Source organism: Diachasmimorpha longicaudata, chromosome 2 (assembly GCF_034640455.1).
Source record: "Diachasmimorpha longicaudata isolate KC_UGA_2023 chromosome 2, iyDiaLong2, whole genome shotgun sequence".
NCBI classification, from domain to species: Eukaryota; Metazoa; Arthropoda; class Insecta; order Hymenoptera; family Braconidae; genus Diachasmimorpha; species Diachasmimorpha longicaudata.
In genome coordinates this window covers 4,465,797-4,487,648 of record NC_087226.1, presented here as the reverse complement: position 1 = coordinate 4,487,648, position 21,852 = coordinate 4,465,797, and the positions used below count along the sequence as shown (strand labels likewise).

The 21,852-nt window shown below is 36.8% G+C and overlaps 1 protein-coding gene and 1 long non-coding RNA gene across 9 annotated transcripts in view; one reads left to right on the top strand and one right to left on the bottom strand.

The window, feature by feature from the left end:
• The window catches only part of LOC135172638 (uncharacterized), a 38,754-nt gene extending 19,191 nt beyond the window's left edge, over nt 1-19,563 (top strand). Inside the window, exons 3-4 of one of the 2 annotated variants that reach the window (XR_010301145.1) lie at nt 18,281-18,620; nt 19,373-19,563. This is a non-coding gene — a long non-coding RNA (uncharacterized LOC135172638). The remainder of the gene's footprint in view (nt 1-18,280; nt 18,621-19,372) is intronic. The other variant, XR_010301143.1, reaches the window with a different exon arrangement.
• LOC135172625 (homeobox protein abdominal-B) overlaps nt 1-21,852 on the bottom strand; it is a 117,940-nt gene that overhangs the window by 80,164 nt on the left and 15,924 nt on the right. For 3 of the 7 annotated variants that reach the window (XM_064138780.1, XM_064138782.1, XM_064138795.1), the window contains exon 2: nt 6,770-6,835. The gene's annotated coding sequence lies outside the window, so the exon portion shown is untranslated. Of the gene's footprint in view, nt 1-2,661; nt 2,895-6,769; nt 6,836-12,963; nt 13,119-21,852 lie in introns of those variants that run through there. The other 4 variants (XM_064138794.1, XM_064138796.1, XM_064138783.1 and 1 more) reach the window with 3 other exon arrangements.

Sequence of the window (21,852 nt, the reverse complement as noted above, 5' to 3'; positions counted from 1 at the left end):
TAGACACTCGGAAAAACATTTTTCTGTCAGGGTTTTAATCCCAGAAGGCAGAAACAGGGGACTAATATCGTAAAAGCTCGAGTTTGGTTTCGATAGTTTGGAATATCGAGTGGAAGATTCTGAGGGATCGCAGGTGCTAACAATTTAGCACACTATCAACAACTTCACAGCACTCGACCTTTTTGGAAAATTTGAAGGTGTTTATCGTTTTTGCTTTTGAACTCAAAGGTTGGACTGATTTGGAATGAAATATAAAGTATTGAAGGAGCAGAATTAATTCAGTGACACTTTCTGGTGGGACTTGACATTTCCAGAGCTCGGCGGTCATAAAAGGGGGAAAGGAGGTGTTATTCTTAATCGTCAACCATTTTTCAAAATATCTCGGAGTCTAGAGGAGATGGAAAAAATTTTGTTGTGACTTCTTTTGTAGAATAAATTGAAGATTAGACGGAAGGTCATGAGAAACTTTTTTCTCAGTCGTAAATTATGAGATATTCATCACAGAATGGTTTAAGGGCAGTATCGAATCACCTCCATTTGCCGCTTCACTGCTAATTTATCCCACATCTCATGAATTCCAGAACTGACGGATCTTGAGAAACGATAAATCGTGAGGAAAATTTTCGTTTAATATTAATATTCAAGGGAATAAACGAAATCAAACAATAGCTAGTGGTACTAGTAGATTGGTTTGATCTAAAATCGTTAACACCAAAGTATATGACAGAAAGACTCCCGAAGTAATTTCTTTTGCAACGTAACAATATTAATAGATCCTCAGTGGTTAATTAGAAATGATGTTTATTACATCTTCAGGAGAAAATGAACATATAGTGGAGGAAAATGTTACAGCAATTTTTCCGCGTTTTCCGTAATTTTCATCTAAATATTCACTGAAAAATTACGATATCGTCGGGTCAATTTTCTCATTTACTTTTACACTCGGTAAGTAAACTAAACTTCCGTAATTTTTACTGAATATTTCTCTCTCTGTGGAAATAATTTTTCATTCATTCTCGTATCACCTGCGAGAATCGGAAACATAAGTTCTCGAGTAACAAGAAATCGTGAAGTCAAAGTTCCCGGAAATCGCTTTTCGTGCATCATCTCCCTAGAATTTGAATATTTCAGAGAATGAAGGGCACGCCCTTGCTACTCACGATGCTCATGGCGTTTGGATCATCAAACAATGGCTACTGGTGGTTAGATACCCGTGGAAAATACGTTCCTTCACCGCAGTTTGGACTCCTAAAAGACAGAAACTTTGACTAACATCGTAAAAGCCAAAGTCCATAGTTTCTATACTTTGGGATGTTGAGTAGAAGTACCCGACGAGGTGGGAGAATTCGATAATACGTGCTTGTGAAACTTGAACCATTAAGCCAAGGTCCCCGGTGATCTTGGGAATCATATAGCACCTGAATTCAAGGATGGCGCCTATTGGACATAGCACCTTTTATTTCTGTGGTGTAACCGAGATGTACAACCCAAACAGCAAGAAAATGAAGAAGGCTTTGGAAAATTCCAACCTTCGACACCCGCGCGCCTCCTGGCGTTCGGAAAATGCATTCGATAATATTGTTACGTGGCCTCCTTCGAATACTCATTCATTTGTCTATGATCTAAACTTGGTCAGAAGAACGACTGTCTTTTGGATAACATTAGTCTTGGTGTGTCTCTCTTCGGAGCTCTTACATGACATATCGTACTACTTCTTGTAACTAATAAATCGCCCCAAACATTTACCAACCTGTGTCGTCTTTATTCTTCGCTGGATATAACAATATAATGATACTTCGTGCGTTTCCGTCAGTGTGCCTCGGTACCTTACGGTGGTCAAACCATTACATATGGCGCCCCACCCCCCAAGAGCCACAATCTCCACAAAAGATCTTGAAAATATACTGAATTATCCTATTGTTATCATAATCTTGGAATTCACACCGTTCAAAATGGTACCTCACTGACTCCTGCATCCAATTCAATGTTTTTGATACGAACACATCGTGCGTGGATTAAGAGAATAAACCATTGACGGACAATGTTCACTACTGAGGTCCTACATATCTGGGCGTATGCCATGGACAACCTCCCCAAGCTTCCCCGAGGATGCGATAAGGGCCTTTTGGAAAAAAGGGGTACCACCGTAGCGAAGTGTCCTCCATCTTGCTGGCAGATCTGGACCCTACCAAGACCACCCATACCCTGCAGGGATTTCCTGGATCTCACCGAAGACCATACCCTCGGCAGTGCCATTGTCACATGCAAATTATCCTGAATTCCAGGACGCAGCCGTCTCCAACCACCAAAAGCCAACCTATCCTCTCAAATACGGGACACGTGGTGATATGATTACTGCTGATAAAGCCACTCATTTTCTCCGCAACCATCAGTTTCTTCTCTGTCCCGGCGAAAGTAAGAAAACCACTGAGGAAGAAAATCTTGTATGGAATGAAGAAGCGTAGAAACCTTCGCAGTGAACATCACCAAAGGAGGTAACGTAGCAGCCGCATATGGAAACCGCTCTTTGATTATCCGCTGGTTCGTATAATAACATGTTCATAAAGACGTCGAGTTGCGCATGTGCACTCTTAAGTTGTGCACATGAATTTTCCATCTTGCTCACACCCATTACAATAATATGAAAATTTACATACTCACAAAGATGGACGAAGGAAGAGAGGCTAAGCTTGTGAATGTTGGAGGGAGTGAGTGTACGACGTCGAGAGAGATGTCCTCTATTTATGTATATATATACATGTATATATATCGCCGCCAACGCCATATACACAGTGAGCCAGCCATTTCCGTTACCGAGCTGTTGCCCTCGAATAAATTCCACCATATATATGTGCATTTGAGGCTAGGTATTCTTCCAGCAAAACGAAGTATCTCTACATGGAATGGAAGACACATAAGAAAACCCGCATATATACCAGAGAAGGAACCCAAAAGACGTCTTATTTGAAACAATGTTTCCTCCTCGCTTCACTCGCGGACCCGACCGTAAATTCTCATTTCGAATCCCCAAGACTCGTATAAAATACCGACGAGACCCCTGTGGTGTGAGGGAGAACGAATACTGGTCTTTTTCTCTCTCTCTCTCTCCCTCCCTTTCTCTCTTTCTCTCTTATTCTCTTCGCGTCGCCTGTCCTCCATCTCTGAAACCCACCCGCGTCTTTTCTGCGGGATTAGGGGAAAAAATACGAGCCTTGATATATCGACGGTGTAAGCCTATGACCACTGCTCCTGGGGGAAGGGTTAGCTGACTAAGAGGAGGACTGGCCAAGAGAGAGGTCGACAGATGCTGGACCCATTCGTGACCAGAATTGTGGGGTTTGGGAATAGGAGTGTCTCTCGAGTGGTGATGAATCCTGATAGGCTGCTGAAGTCTCAGAAATAAACCTTTTCTTCTGGGTTTTTTTTTTCTGGGAACATGAGGAGATTAGAAAATATTGATTATCATCTTTATGCACGAACCATCTTGAGGTGGTTGGTTTATGGCGTCCCATGGAAATTCGAAGTAATCAGTTCGAATCTCGGACGGATATGTGAATTACGGTGGTGGGGGGAGAGATTTTGGAGGGAGTGGTTCGGAAGTTGGAAATAAGTTCTTGTTGGGGAGGAGGATTGGTGATGTTGAGGAACGTTGGAGATTTGAAACAAAGTTAATACGAATTTAATTCAGTTGATTGATTTTTGTTTAAATTCCTTGGACTATTGATGATTTTAAAAAATTGATTGCTTTATCATTTTTAACAATTTCAAGTTTGATAAAATAATATGCGGTGAATGATTACCTTTCATTGTATACTATTTTTTAAACATTGTGTGTGAGTTTCTGTAGTAAAAATTGTTCGAAAAAATTTAAAAATATTGAAAAATATCATTTTCAGGTATTTTATTTGCAACACTTGAACCAAAAGTTGGATTTTTCTTTTGTCAACCGGCAATTAATATATCTCTGTGTAATCTGGAAAGGATAATTTCCGCTAAATGAAATTAATTCCTGGAATATCCTGAAAACTATTGCTTGAAAAGAAACGCAATTTCTCCCAAGATTATTGTATTGAGATTTTTCTAGCTTTCCCAATTGCACCATTCGTCGCATTTCCGAAGTGAAAAAGTTGTCTATAATTGAAGACTATCGTTCTGAATTTGTGAAAAAAAGCCTAGGCATGTGCGGAATATAAACATTGAGAACTGTACAATTAGCTATAAATTCGATCTTCCTTCAGAATTATTACATTTTAAAACTGCCATTATTTCTTGCGAAGCTAATGTCACGTCCCATCGGATAGAAAGTTCAATAATTCATGGGTTTTAATACCCAACCGAAGAAAAACTCACGAAGTATCAGCTGTGCCAACATTTACTTCATATTGTTGAGGCTCGCCTTCACGAGAAAATGAAGTAGCGGAAGCACCAAATCTCAACATAAATAATTGCTCGATTCATGTATTTTAACGATTTAGAAACTCCTGAAAGCAATAAATTGATAGTTTTTCAACCCAATATGGACTAAAATGCAGCCATTCTCCATCAAATCGTTCCAAATGTCTTTTCCACTCGAAAACATTTTTAGTTTTGAGATTAAAAAACAAGTCTCTCCATGAACTTGAAAGCATCTTAACTATTCGTTAACTATTAACGAGTGGCCATGTGAACGAACCCAAAGATGCCACTGAAATAGAACGTCACTGCTACGTGAATCGAATGGAAGAAAACTTGATTCAAGTTTTAGTGCGACTTGATTTCAATCTAAATATTCTAATAGAACGATTCGTTGATTCTAACTGAAAGTATTTACCGATTAATGAATGGCAAAGTTGAATATGAACCAATGAATATTCTTTAATAGTTCCCGAATGACTTAGTGGAATGGCGAACGTTAAGTCAAACGAGTGTGTATTTTATCAAATACACATTCGTTAACTATTAACGAATGGACGTGTGATAGAATCCAAAAATTCCACCGGACTAGACCCTCATCTACGACGGAAATCCATTCGTTTATATTAATGTGAATCAAATAGAAAAAAATTTGATTCGACTTGTATGACGACTTGACTCAAGTCTAGATACTCTAATAGAACGATTTATTAATTCTAACCTTTTTATTACCGCAATTCTTTACCTATTACCGAATGGTAGAGTGAAATACGAACAAATGAATTTTCATCAATAGTTCACGAATGACTCACTTGAATGGCAGAACTTGAGTCAATCGAGTTTTATCAAATACACATTCGTTAATTATTAATAAATGAACGTTTGATGCAACCACATGGAAATAACTCAACTACAACAAGTGCTAAACCGGAATCAATCCTCTGCTTCGACTCGAATCAACTGGATGACAACTTGAAACTCATTTCCGGAAACGATCTCAAGTTCCAATGAACGAAGCCACACTTACCCCACTCAAACCACCTAGAAAACCCCTTAAAATCTCTGTTCCAAGCTCTGGCTCCACGTGACGAATCATAAACTCAATATATTTTTCATCAACGTTTGGGCAAGAGAAACCAAAAATTTAACCAATTTTGCGATCGCTATCTGGCTGTACGTGAAAATATCTGCAAAGGGGTGCGATATGGAAATTCGGGGGTCGCTTTGTTCGGCCATATGTGGTATAGTCGCCATAATCCAGGAGCCAGTTCAAGTTACTGACTCCCCAAGATCAAAATTTTCGACTAGAGTCCTCATCACCGAAAAGTAGACATCTATGAAGTCCGGACAGTGCTGTACAGTACAAATAAAACCACAAATTTGCTCGTATGTCGTGATCTCAGAGGGCAATAAATCAGAGAGCGGGAGTCCGCGACACGCGAGTCGTAATATTTAAGTTAATGGCTTGGTATAATAAAGTTAATGGCTTTATGATAGCCGTTCGAGGGGCAAGAGGGGTTGGGCATAACGCGCTCGTGCACTTGGTTGGGGCCCCTCTTTTGGATTCCTCAATCTCTTGTGTTTCATTTGCCACTCAAGTTGTATAGACGAACATAAGAACTCTATGATTCTACTAAAAATCGTTTGGATAACAATATTTGCAACGGTAAGCGAGTGAACATTACTCTTTAACACGTCATTTTGACTGACAAATGGTTAAATAAATTTGGGAAAATTCATGAAATAATATTTTGAATACCAATTTGACGTGTTTATTTAGGATGTTTGCACAGGGTTATGAGGTGCAGTCGTTTGGATGAAATTTTACGATTAATAACAAGATGGAATCCCATGGAATATAGCGTCAAGGAGCGGATAAGCGACAGCTTTAATAAGAATCGTGGGTAAACGTATATTACTGCTGTTTAAATGAGCCACACTTCTCACAGCTACTTAACGCGCGTCCAATAAACATGAAATATCACGACAATAAAACAATCTCCGTGGTAAAACAAGAGGGAGTGGAGGGGGCGAAGTGAAAGAAAAAGAGAGAGAGAGAGGGAAAAATACCTCTTACATTTTGTTGCCTCAATGTGTATCTTCTTCCGTTGAATAAAAACTCGCGAGTTTACCACGCCTATTCATCTCAATATAGCCGAAGCTAATACTGCAATCAAAGCAATTGCTCTGAATGTGTCTCTCAAGTGTTGTTTTACTTTTTTTCATTTTTAATGTACTCGCACGGACGTGTCAGTGATAAATGACGAATTTCATATGCACTTAATGTCGATGTTACTCGTGAAAATGACGATTGGTGTGCAAATAGGTGGTGGTTAAATTTTCAGATCTTTCTCTTTAGTGGTTTCGTTTCACTCACCTGTAACACTTTGCGATCAGAATTGTGAGAAAATTGGCAATGACTGGGTTTTCCGCATGGATTATTCTGAAACAAATAGAAATAGATTGGTGAGGTTTGAGTATTTTCTTTTGCCAGATTTTTATGGGGATTATTTAAATTTTTATGAGCGGGCTTTGTGGGTTATTGAGGGGGCTAGAGATAATATTGAGGTTCAGTAGGAGATATGCACTAGTTGGATCGTCTTAGGGAGAGAATTTTCTTTGATTTAGGAAAACATCATGATTTTAAGACAGTCCTCTTCTTTAGGCGTTAAATTATATCGTTCAAGTTTAATTTCTTCTTTCAATGTTTGACAAGAGATTTTAAAGTTTCACTGAACAAACACGTAATTTTTAAAGAATTTTTCTCTCCGTGCAACGATTTGAGATCTGATGAATCATGATTATCAAGTTTGCATTTAATTTCAAAACTGTAACTGCACTGGCTCATTGAAATGTCTGGTCTCGTGAACAACTCAATTGTATTGATTTTTCACAATAAATGAAGAGCTGATGGACATTTCAATTTTCAATTGAATTTAATTGTGCACAAGTGAGCTCTTACTAGTTAATACAATTCAAGAGGGCTGTGATGAAGATATGTCTATGTATCTATCTTTTCATTGAAAAATCATTTTCCAGTCTATTCAACCCATAAAATAATTAAAAGCTGTGGAAATTCGAATAACCTATGTTTTAATCTCTCAATTAAGCTCAATAAGGTTCAATAAAAATTAGAGTTCAACGTTCAAAATGAAATAAACACTTTAAGCTGCCGTTGAAATATGAACAATTATATTTAATATTATTAAAGGAGAACCACAAAACTTTGTTGTATTTCTAAAATGATGTAAAGCACGTAATGAGCAAATGAATCGCAAATTAAATTGAAATTCACATCACTAAGGATTTACATTCAGTTGAGACTTGAATTATCTGGAATGTCCAACCTTTCAATGACATAAAAAATGCCACTGCATCCCTATTTTAATACACAAAATACCCCCCAATTTACCTCAATTTCCGTAATTCCTTTTATGTAATTTTTCACAAATTAATTATTCCAAATCTTCAAGATTCACTTCACCAGAACATTATAATTTTAAAAAATGGTAGAATATTTTGTTAAGCTTAGAAAGTCTTTCCTCTCGCTTCAGTCTCAGAAAATATGCATTAATAAGTATCCCTAAATCCCTATCTTATGCAAAACCACCCTAAAATTCCAAAAAATTAAGTAACGACTTTTATGCAATTTTTCCCCCAATGAATTATTCCAAATTTTCGAGGCTCCGCAGAATCACTTCATTACCAAATTTTGATTCCTAAAACTGATAAACTATTTTCTCAACCCCCAACAATCGTTCCTCTAGATTTTTTAGATTAAATCCACTAATAAACGAACATTTGTATTCACCCAATCCAATTATTTACTAATACCAGACTATTCTCAAAATCGTTTGAGAATAAGAAACAGTTCTCCACCTTAATAGACGCTTCAAACGTCGATAAAGTTAAAGACAGCACTATTATTTCTTCAAGTACTATTGTTATGACGATGAGAGGTATAAGCTCATGTATTTGACAGTACGAGGGAGCTTAGTTGGACAAGGTACCAACGTCACCAAGATTAAAAGGGATTTGACTTATGGTCATCGCCATTTGCTCGACATTGTTTTCGGTAATTTGGCATTCCCTTCCAAAGATAGTCTCTATATTCATATTCCGCTAAGCGCGTTTATTAGATAGACAATGGCTCTTGGGGCTACTCAATGAGCAACACCTCGTAAACCGCGCTCCGTCAAGCACTACTGCATAGCCAACATCACCGATGTACCGAGTGGAGCTTATCTTGTTCCTCTTCAGGTTTTCTCCATCTTCAGTGCACTGGACGAAAAATAAAATGCACCATTTCTCATGCCAGCAACTCAATTTATTTTCCATTTCCGTCTTTTTACTTCGGCTAATTGAATATAAATGGGAATTCCTGGAAGTGGAATTGACCAGAAAATTGAGGGAAAGGGATGAAATCGGAATCATGAAATGATGACTGAGGATGTTTACATTTAACTGGGTGTAGTTGAATGATATTGACGTTTTTTACTGATTCGTAGATGGAGTTATTTTCTTTGTGTTTTAGGTTCAGATGTTTGCGAATTATTGTTTATTAATTTTTCAGGGAAATATTCGGAGGGAATAGCCCAAGATGTTTATAGTTAGGGAGAAATTATCTGGGATCGCAGGTCATTCACCTGTCGCTAGGGAAATTAATGGAGTGAAAGTCAAAATATAATTTCGATTGATTGATGACAAAGGGAGAATAAGTGTTAGTGATACAGAGAGAAAGAGAAAAATGTTCCCTAAAAGGTACCAGAAGTTAAACGTAAAAATTACGTTTCCAAATATAATCGGGGGATGAAGTGAAATTCAATGGAAATTAGGAGTCAGAAGTGAAATTTTACGGTACCGTCAGGGAAACTTTACGTAGAGTTCCGTAAAAATAAAATCATCCGTTCGATGACTCGCGACGGTGGGGAAATAACGGTGATTTTTTTTTATTGAAAAATAATTAATAAGTGGACAAAAAGTATCATATATGAAAAAAAAACATGAGTATTTTTTAAAATTCAATTTGGTTTTGATGACTTTAACAATTTTCTGTCACACCGCACAACGTCATTTCCCTCCGACAAAGCCGACGATCAGTTTTTCCCCTCCATGTAGACGGCCCGAAAATGCCCGATGAGTCACGAGGAAGAAATAGCCCATTCGTTCGTGAGAATTGACGTATCACGGAACGTAAAAATTATCCGGCAGTTCAATAAAGAGTATTCAATATCAAAAAAAATTTTAATTTAGTGGTACAATAATTTTGGAACTTTCAGTTAAATTTTACTGGTACCAAAAAAATTACGTATATTATTCGTACTTCTTCCATGGTATTCCAGAAAATTAAGTAACAGATTCAAAATTATTAAGAAATAAAACTCGCTCCCGGATTGCGTGAACAGTTACGTAATTTCTGATGATTTGAATAAATTTTCCATATCATTAGTGGATCGCTTTATCCAAATAAATGTTTCATGAACAATAAGAAAAATTTTTTCAATTAAGGAGAAATACTTACTTTAATAAACACTTTTTCTCGAGGTAAATGAAAACTTATTCAATATCAACAGTGATAATAATTTATTATCGCTCTGAATATGGAATTGACTGGAAAACATTCACCGAGAAAAATCATTATCAATTGAGAGCGGGAATTTTGATTTTCTTCCACAAAATACACGAAAATGTGATTTTTTTTATGTAAGAGAATTCTTCGAAGTCAAAAAGTTGTTTAGTTGATTTTTCTAAATATTTTGTTACCACTAATTAAATTGGTAGTTTTACATTATTGAATTATTTCCTTTGATACAAGTGAACAACTTTATTCGATCCTAATTTTTCATTTTGGGCTTTTCTTGAATATTTCATAAATATTTATATTATGACTCCGAAATACAAGAGAAATATGAAAGCATTTTGGGTGAACAAAAATTATTGCTATTAATAATAAAAATAATTTCCATATTATGAGGCAACAGATGTGTAATATTCTTCATACTTTCCCCTTTTGATAAAAAATTTAAAATTAAGAAAGTCATATGTTGAAAGAAGATATAATTTCGGTTATAAAATTGATACTAGAACCAGAAATTAAAATGCTTATGTCATTCAGACATTTTTTAATTCCCGAAAAATGACTATGAAAAGTGATTCATGAGATTTTGGGGCCCTTTCCCATGTAATTCCCCTAAAATTTTCGGACCCATTTACCGAATCTACATATCAATCATCTTTTTAAGGGCTCAGACGTCCAAAAACCGTTACTTTTATAATGTAAATATGAATTATAATTTCTTCCATTTTCCCTTCTGAAAAGTTATTTTGTCGGTGACGCAATTGTAATTTCCTGTATGCAACGTTTCAAAAACCACCAAACAGTTCCGCTAAATTTTCCTCAACCCCATTTTGCCCCTAAAATCAGGAAGAGCCATAATTTCATTGAACATCATTCTCCCTTCAATGTTCCAATCCCAAAACGATGAAAAATAGGAGAAAATTGCCAAACAACTCGCGTAATCACGAACCAGAATTCACATCTATTTCTCCTTCATCGATCGAAAAGTGGAATTCCCTTCGCGAAGGATATTTTCTATTGAAAAGCCATTCCATCGCGTGATTGCCTTTCGCCTAGTGAAATTTGCAACGATTTTCTCGTACATTTTACCCAATCCTCCACCACTATTCCGCAAGTAACACTGAAAATTCCATTGACGGTATCGTAATTTCCCACAGAAAACCCAGATAAAAATGACCCAACGTCTCCCAGAAATTCCGTAAAAAATTCCTCAGCCCCATTTCGCCCCAAAATTACAGAAAACCCTAATTTTACCGACCATTATTCTCCTACACTGAGAGAAAAATATAATTTTGCCAGTTAAATATTCTTCTGCCAAGAATTTAAAGCGGATTTTCCTATGGAAATTTCGAACGTTTATTTTTGAAAAATTATATTTTTCTATCACTGCACATTTTATTGAATTCTCCTCTCCCCGCGTCTAGCTCTTGAATGATAAACAATAGTCTCCATCCCAAGATGATTTTCTCCTTGCTCTACCCCTATACCGACATTTATTACCCCCAATTATCGAATGATCGTATATTCCCCCGGAAAATCGATGTTCGCGCTTGTGTCCGGACACGTTCAGTCCTAGGACTAATAATTCATAAACCCTTAATTTTACCGACATATTTGCCGTTCATGCAGCACAACGAAACGTTTCTAATTCACCTTGTATTTCTGAGAATTTCCCTCACCTCGTGCAGCCGCCATCACGCAACTACGGAGTTGAATGGATACCAATGGGGTTCACCTCCGAGAATTCGACGTCCGTCGGTTCACTTTATCACCACGAGCTTTTGCCAATGCATGAGTTTTGACGTTTGTTTTGCACTTCGGGGATTTTTCAAATTACTAGGCAATATATCACCCATCGTTAAAGAACATTTTTAGTAGTGGAAAGAATTATTTCAACTTCTTAGCAGTAATTTGTCACTTTCATTGTCGTTACAAATTCTCATTTTTTTCGGTAATGGATTTTTCATTTTATTCCGATGTATTCAGCTGTGATTAGAAAATTGATTTTCCGTTGGACGATCGCACAATGGCCTACCGAGGCCGCCATTGCGGCCGTCGGACCGCCAATTGGCGCGATTTCGCGTCGCAAATAGCGGGATTCGGAGAAATTACTTTTAGCGAATGTCGTGGGCTGAGCGGGGAAAAAAGTGAATAATAATATTGGGAAAATTCCGGAAAGATTTGATAAACTGAATTTTAGTGGGTCCGGAAGATAATTATACGGCAAAAATTAATATCTGAATTTTATAGACAATTTGGGGAGTTTTTGAGGCACGAAAAACGTCGGTATTAATTGAAATTCGTGAAATTTTCATTTTATGAGGATATTTTTTACAATAATTTTTTTTGGGTCCGAACAATGTCTACTGATGGTGAATAAAATTCATACGTTCGTTTTTCAGGTGTACTTTTGACACAGAAGATTTACTCGATAACAAATATTATTCTCTTGGCAACTTTGAAAACCGTGAAATCTCCTGAATAATTTCGGTCTCAGACTGAGGGAAAAAATCCAACGGCTTAAAATTCTCGAGCCAAAGATTTTTTATGGATCTTCAAGAATAGAAATGATGCCCTTCCCACAACCGACGTGACTGCATTTAGATTTGTTCTTTGTTTTTTAATTATAACTTTAATTATGAAATGTTCTGCGCGAAATGCAGTAAAATGACATTTGAATCGACAGCAAAATTATTTGTTGCGTCATTCAAAGGACAATTCCTCAGCGAAAGATGACAATGAATTACATCTAAAAACCTGGATGTAATGCAAATTACACTAATTTATACCAACGTTTGAATTTTTTCGGAACAAGAGAATCTCACCCTTTGAATTTGAGAATTTAATTATTCAGGAACTTTCAGAATTCGAGAAATTGACCAGAGAATATTGTCTCGCAAGACAGAAATGATTAGTATCAATAATTAATTTCTCCAGCGGCGATATCACATCATCTCCTCGTCAAAACCCACATGTTCAGACGTTAAACTTACTGTTTGAAAAATAATTTCAGCTCTAACTGTCGTGATGATTCGGAAATGTTCGCAAACGAGCGGAGACGAGGGACTCTCCTCTCGCATTTTTTGCCACAAAATAAAATGACGAAGACCTAGAGATGACCCTCCACGATTATATGACACGTTTGGTAATTTTTCCCGAACTTTTACCCCTGTACACACGTCAGATCACGTCGATGTCGAACTAGAAACTGATTCTGCTGTGGACAGGCCCGCCAAGTGTCGAAGAAAAAAAAGGGGAAACAAGAAGTAAAAAAAATTCGAGGACCACGAGGAGTCGTTATAACACGGCCTTGGATCTGCATTAGTCCCGGGGTGTGTTCAGTTAGGGAGAAAAAAAATTGGAGTATTGACGGAAGATATCCTTTGCGGCAATAATGGGAGTGTGCTTCAAGGTGCAGCAAGTGTGCGGCGGGGTGCCATATTTTGTTTCCTCCAGGTCTCTGATGGTGGGTTTCGGAATCGAGAGTCCGACGGTTCGGGGAGACCTCGCGAAGTAGTTTATTCCTGATACCCACAGACGCGTTTGTAGAATAAAAAATCACGAGTGAATGAATTTTAATTTTGGAAAATGGTGAAGACACTGACAAAACGATTTATTTATTCCAAAATTAAGTTCGTTAACTATTAACGAATGGTAAAGTTGGATATAATGAAATGAATATTCGTGGACGGTTCAGAAGTGGGAAGTGCCGTCATTGCAAACCCTAATGTCAAGTCAAGAAGGTTTATGGAATGTATATTTAGGGACTATTGAGGAATAATACGTTTGGGAGAGGAAAATGGGCCTTAAACTGGAGTGAAAGAAAAATTTTGGAAGAGAGATTATTTCTTGACTGAACCATTCGGTGATTAATCTGTGTACTTCAATCGTTGGTTCTGAGGGCTCCAAACATGAACCTCATACTTCGGTGAAATGAGGGTTCGAATCTATCGTATATTGGTTCGTATTCCCCGAACATTTCATCGAATTTTAATAGTTATTTAACTGTATGGCCTTTCGTTCGTCTGAAAAGTTATTGTAGACGATATTAATGGAATCGAATGCAATGAGATATTTTTAATGGAATAATGACCCGTTTTTAACGGAATATTTTATTGTTTACGGTCTATCTATTAAACGTTGAAACAATAGAATTCTATTTTTATGCGAAAGAATATGCATTCCACAAGATATATTTCGTTAAATCTACGATATTTTTTTATCCGTGCAACTGCAACTCTTAATTCCAGATCAATTATTCGTTATTTCATTAAAAACACTCATCACACTCAGGAAAATAATTGGAACCGATAGGCTCTTTATTTTCCACTCAAAGAAAAATCTAATTCCCTATCGTTTGTTACTCAAAAAAATGGATTTCTCGAAAATTTCCTGTTAAACTGAAAATTTCATCAACTTTCCCTCTAAAAATTGTAAAATCCAACTTAACGTCATTATCTATGCACAACTAGTCCGCTATATTCAATGAAATTGAGTACCGGATACAGAGTAATATTTAATACACATTACAGACTATTACGAGTTCGCATACCGATTACGGACGTGACTAGGAAAATTGAAGCGACGGTATCGTAATTTTTCACGCAAATGTTAACGAAAAATTCCAGAATGTTCCGGATAAATTACTTTGAAGATCCGTAACCTTTTCCACAGCCACAGCCACATTGCACTCCAAAATTACAAAACAAATCCGTCATTTTTACCGAACACGTGCTATAATTATAAAAGTTTTCAAAACTCATTGAATTATGAATTCAAATCAGCCGCGTTAGATGACTGAACCAATGAAGAATCATTATGACAGACTTTCAACATATTGATAGCCTCCATGTTGGTCCTCTTTACAATAGAACATTTCTCTTCGTGTGGCTTCTAACCATATTTGCAAATGAATTAAAAACTAAAAAATGAACTCGATCCTGGATGCGTCGGAAAATCTGGGAAGAAATCCCGCATTTTCCCTCGGTAACTTATAGAAAAAAAAAAAACGTAACAATGCTGAAGGGTCTTTACGAGCAGCCTTGAGCATTCATCGGCATCAGTGAGAAATCTATGAAAAAAAATTGGAGTATTGACGGAAGAACTCCCTTGCGTCAGGATTATCGTCATTCCAAGCCCCAACAGTGGGTCCTGAATGACCTTCAAAACACCCTAAATACAAAAGGGTCATTATAGCATCTTTTCGTCTGTTTACAGTGCCCATATGCAACCATGAACACCACAGAAAACGTTTCACAACTCGGTTCAAATAAATGAAAAAGCTTCTCATAATTAGCTTGCAATATTTAAATATGATAACGCTGGAAGAAATCATTATATGAAATATTTTCAATGCAAAATAATAAGTCAATAATTATTATGAATAGTAGATAATCTATCTCCACTATTTATAAATCTATTTGTAATTTTTGGAGATTGACAATTATCGCATTTCCCCCCGAAATTCAGGAATTAAACGATCTCTCCAAAAATCACGACTTCTTTTCCTCTAAATCAGCTGTTCCTTTCACTGTGTGTTTAACTTTTTTTTAAACTTTAACCTCTTTACAATCTTGTCAAGTAACGAATTATTTATAGCGCCGCATAATTTTTACGATCAATATTAAATTGTTTTATTTACTGTTGAATTATGAAATTTTGTAGTTTACAGTTTTCTAGTTATTGATACATTTCGTTGACATAATTTTGTCCAATTGCTTCTCTCAATATTCTGCTAGTGTAGACCCTAGTACTGCTCTAGCCCCACAAAAACAAGAAATTAGTATTTCATTCCTCGAAAGGTGTATTTTACCTTTTCGTGGGTGTGTTTTACTCCTGCGTATGGGCTTTCCAGAGAAAAAATGTTTATTGATCATTCTTAGAATATCGTCATAAGATACGATCAAAAGTTTGACTTTCTTCGTCTTGCTAACTAAATACATCTTGACAATTGCTCTACCATTCGTTAATAGTTAATGACTACATTTTTGATAAACTTCCTGTGACTCGACTTTCTCCATTCGTTAACTGTTAACGAATATTCATTTAGTCATATTCAACTCAACGTTAACTATTAACATATATTCATTTGATTATATTCTACTCTGCCATTAGTTAATAGTTAACGAATACAGATCTGATAATCCACCTTTGACTCGACATTCGTTATTCCTCTACTATTAACAAATACATACATTCTTATACGAATATTCACTTCGTCATATTCAACTTTATCATTCATTCATAATAATTGACAAATTTCCTTTAGAACAATTAAATTGTTGTATCCATATCCTCCGTTCTGCATCAACTATGAGCCCAACGTTTGTAGTACATGAATTTTGTTGCTGTCATAGTCCCCGAGAGAGGGAAAATTTTCACAGTTCGTTGATTCGTAAAAAAGAGCATCGAATCCATTTGGTCGTGCCTTGCTGATATCACGGGCCCGTGAGTTTGATGGCTCACCATCGTGTCAGCGATAAGGGGTTGTTCCTTCCCGTCGGCCAGATATACCCACGCCTGGAAAACTACGGTTCAAGCCGTCGGCGATCTGACATTAGCGAGTGAGCTTCATGCTCTTGTCATTCGAAAAAGCAATCGTCCTTCTTCTCCACCGACGACATAAATCCTGCACCATAACGCGTCTCGGCGACGTGGCGACGCTACACTACAGATGGCGCCTAACATCTCACACTTCCTCCCCCACACCCTTTGATCATTGTCCGAGTGCCGGGACCGCATCTTATTTCGTTCTCCCCTTCTTCCAGCCCCATCGGGGAAATTCCAGTACCTTCAGACATTTTGTCATCATGTTTTGAATACTCCGGAGTGATTTTTTCATTCGCTGATTGTTCGGTGACGTTGCGCTGTTGTGTATGGGGAGGAACCAGGACGGGAGCAATTATTGAACGGGTCGGGTAATCGTAATGATTGAAGGAATATTCGTTTGTGGTTGACGAGTAACTCACTTGGATTGCGAATATTAAGGTCAATAGGGTATGCGAAATATACATTCGTTAAGTATTAACGAATGGCTTCCTGTGACGTCACAAGAATGTGGAACGATATGTGAACTACCGTCTTTGATGCAAAAATGTAAATTTCGTTAATTATTAATTAATGGTAGAGTCGATAGAGACCCAGGCTCGATCGTTGAATCCTGTATTGATCCAACTTTAGCTGTATATGCCCCTTTCAATTTCAATCCAATCTTGAAAGAGTCTTGTTCTTTCAAACTGGAAATAAATTATTTGCCAAATATCCATTTACTTCATGAAAGTATTTATTTTTTCAATTCTTTATTTCTGAAATCGAGCAACTCCCCGACGTTTCTCATTAGCTTTGCATTGCGCCCGTGATAATATTCTAGAATGTAATCATGTTACTTATAACTTTAAGTGAACTCCTGCAATAATTATGAGCATTAAATAATTCATGGAAATTCTTTTCTCAAGAAAACCACGAATTTAGAAAAATTAAAGAATTATTAATTCAGTTCATTCAAGGTCGCATATAAAATACTCATCCTCTAGAGCAATATGATTATCGTATTATGATTATCGTAAAACCTAACTCGGTTGCCTTTGGCAGTGATTAGACCGGAGAAATCCAATTAGAAAAAAAAATATTTCTCTGAAGTAAATTGATATTTGAATTGAAACTCAGACGTAAATGTTCCATTCAGCCCAAATAATTATTACGTTCATTGATAACGTCCCTCAATGTCCCCAATTATATTCCACTAAATGACTTTAAGGAGTTGTCACTGATAATTAATTATTGGGGAATTATCTATTAAGTATTAACGAATGAACATTTGATGGAACCAAATAGGCCTTAACCCTCAAGCAGAACCACCCAACCATTCGTTTACAATAACTAATTCGTTCTGTCAGTGTAAAATAATGCGAAAATAGGGAAAGTTCGCGGCAGAAAAAGGTAATAGAAAGAATTTCAAAGGGCAAAAGTGGGCGTCACCGGCGGGTTTTTTTTCTTACCATCAGTCTATTCGTGAAAAGAAATAAAAAACGAGCTTATCGGTCTGTAGGGCATTCTAGGCACGCTCAAGCTGCTACGATACATGCATTCTTGGCTCGTAATAAACGGCTAACCTACGTTGATGGAATATTTGAAAAATCGGACTTTCGTTTATGATATAAAACTATGAAAAAACGTATGAACGTGTGGTAGATGGTCTCATTTAACTCCAAGTGTACGCACATACATCATATGAATGATGTTGTCGAAATTGTTTTTCACGTATTTCTACGATACAGCATATTTACATGGCAATTATTTTCTGATTTACAGGGTGACATCATTCTCACGTGTCTCATGCTCTGATAATACGTTATCTGTAGTGGAAGGTCTCCTTCATGAACAATTTCCTGCTGCGTCCATCATTGGTGTTGTTTTCCGCCATTTGAAATTCTCGTAAAATCCATACATCGGTTTCCCATAATAATACAGGACGTCGATAACTCGAATGTTTACCGTCAATGCCCCCAGCCGAATAATGCGCCAAAAAAAGTTGTTGTTCGAGAGTGGGAAAAATCGCCAACTGACGTCTTCAAATAACTCACGTTTCATTGGGAAGGTCACAGTCAAGGCTTTCCGAGCTTATCAACTTGGAACAGTTTACGAACTTCAAGTTGAGTGGCAAACGAATACGAACTTGATTTGGGGGATGATGATTACCAATTGACACGTTCGAATGGGCCCATTTAGTGTTGATAGGAATTATCGTCTTTCCCTTTCGAATAATTTCGTATTCTGTCTCTTTAAAATGTCTCCTCGGGAGTATTTCCAGATCAGCAAAATTTTCTAAGTGAGACTTATAAATCATCAGGTGATACAGTCGAAGGTCGACTTGCTAGATGATTTGAAGATATCTTATTAATTTTATACACGGAGAGAAAAAATCTTTAAAAATTACGCCCTCGTTCTATAGTCTGCCAGTCTCAATAATATTCGGTAAAAAGTACGGAACAGTTACGCACATTTTCGGCGAACTTTCGGGAAAAAGTCCGTTCCGTAATTTTTACTGAATACTATTTTAACTGATAGATTACTGAACAGACACGTAATTTTTAAAGAATTTGTCTCTCTGTGCATTGAAAAATCCGCTCCGCTTGGAAAGTCTCGTCAGAAAAATAGATTTTCCTCTCCGTAATCTCAATCTAGATCATCCGGTCTCCTCAAAATATTTAAAAATGTCACCGTCAGACGTTTAAAATTTGAACCATCAAATAAATTATTAATGTGATAAATTGCTATAAGCGATCAGAAAAGTAGATTCACTATGTTGCAAAATGACCCTATCGACTATGAAGTTCTATTGGGCGGACATTATGTCCTCCTTTTTCATTTCTCGACAATTAACCAAATCTTTCACAATTGTAGTCTGCACGTGGTACCAAAGGGGGTGAATATCGTTGCCCTGCGGTGCCGGAAACGTCACAGCTTATAAATTTCGACGCCATGATGGATACGCCTTTGCGAGAACTGGACCCACTATCCGCAGGCTCTTTATGCTGATGGCATCAGCGAGGGAAGAAAACGAGAAGAGGAGGAGACGATGGGGAAACATCACGTGAATACAATTATTCAGAATGTTACGCGTTACTGCCAAAGTTTTGGAAACCATGCTATCCTCCTCGTACATTTACATTTGAGAATATCATCCCATGTTCCCTTCACATCCCTTCAAATTCTACTGTACCAGACATTTGTCGGAATGGACTGGGGAAATATTCGCTGATGATTCTAGGACATCAATCGGGATTATGGATTGAACAAATTAGTGGTTACAAACTAATGAAAATTTTGGTTGTAGGTTCGAGTCTATTCGGTATCATCAAACGTTAATTCGTTGATAGTTAGCGAATGAAATTCGAAGAGAATTATAATCAGAGAGAAAAAATTTGCGCTTTAACCCAACCGGGAATCGAACCCGGGTCTCGCACTATCGCGCCGGGTGCTCTTACAATTTTTATTTATTTGTGAATAGATTTGTTTATTAACCCAACATATCAAATAAAATACATGAAGAATAAACAAATGTAATAAAAATACTCGTTATATGGATGTTTTTTTTTTACTCCTGCGAATCTGTGTTGGTTACAGAGTTGCTGCAGCGAAATGTTTCTGTTTGTTCATTAGCTATGGCTATTTTAGGGTTTATTGAATCATAATTGATGGTACGTGATTTATACATTTTCAAGATGAGTTATGGAATGATAAAAAAAATAGGTTTTGGAAAAAAGTCATTCTTCGGGGTATTCTTACCAACTGAGCTACCTGATACCACAGAAATTCACTCCCAAATTAACAAGAAACACCGCCTAACCTTCTTTAGCAAATGAATAGGTGATCAACCTCGTTTGACGTCACTTTTGACGTTCAAGTGAGCCGTTTGCTAACTATTAACGAATATTCAGTTGGTCATAGACGACTTAACCATTCGTTAACAGTTAACAAATGTATATTCTGTACTGATAGAGCGGATTTGTTATTATTAACGAATTGATGAGGTTCAATTTCACTCGACTAAATGTCCACTCGTTAATAGTTACTGCACATATAGTTAATCAACCTCGTTTGACTTAATTTTTGATATTCACGTGAGCCATTCTCCAATTATTAATGAATATCTGTTTGGTCATATTTGAATCGACTATTCATGAGTAGTTAACGCATGTCGGTGGGAATAAATAAATCGTTTTATTATTGTGGCAATTAAATACTCTCCGACGACAAATTTAAAGCGATTTTTTGAATATAAATATCGAGCATTTAATTATCCGAAAAAAACGTGATGGGTAAAATTATTATTCGTTCTCAGGCCGTTCAGCCGATTTGCGTCGAAGAAAATTGTCATAAAAAATCATTATTTTCCTAGTGATAATTGGTGTTGATTGGTCTCGTAATTGTGAAGACATTTACAACATGAAATGAAATGACATTCAACCACTCGTTAAGTTTTGTCGAAACAATTAGTCTTGAGAGCCTGATTTTTTCCATAAAATTAATCTTCATATTACGTATCACCCTCTCGAGGGCCAATTTTCATCGAAAATTTCTCTCTCTGGATCTATTTCAATTTTTCAAAAGTGATATTTCTAATGCCTAATCCCTCTCTTACTATTAGTTACTAAATTCTTCAAAAATTCGAGACTTCCTCCTTTTCCTCAAAAAATTCGGTATTACAAGCGAACAATAATTGATGAGCAAAATCACTCAAAATATTTTCAAATAAATGATAAAAAATTGAAAATCCTAATGAGCTATCACCATCAACAGAATAGAATTGGAGTGAATGGAAAAAAAAAACATTTAAAAAAGAGATATTTTTTTTCGTCTATTCAATGAATCCTAGAAAAAACATTAACATACATTTCCACCCCAGCGATAGCCACCCATTGACTCATTCGCCCTTGAATACCACACGTAATTGTTAGCCAGAGAAAATGTCTTCCCTCAGTGGGAAACCAAGATGAATCAGACATGATGTTCCCTCTTATCATCAAAGAATGACTATCAATTTTCTTTTATTTCAGGGAAAAAAGGAAAGAGGACTGAGACCTCTCTCGAAACGAAAAATTTGAAAGGATGATAAGAGAGTGAAAAATCCAGGACAGAAAAAAATATAAAGATTAGAGTCTAGAAATAATCGATGGGCGGAGAGTTGAGAAAACTTTATAGAACACAAGCGAGAGCGTGGGAGATTGAAGTGGAAGTGGAAGACTGAGGTCGTCAATAGCGTCTTTGGATACAAGCGGAGGAAAGAAGAGCCTCGGTAGGAGGGAGATATGCCCTCGTAAAAAAAACCTACCCCTAACGTTTCTCCCGCTCTTCCCCTTTATCGCAACCCTCAAAGAAAA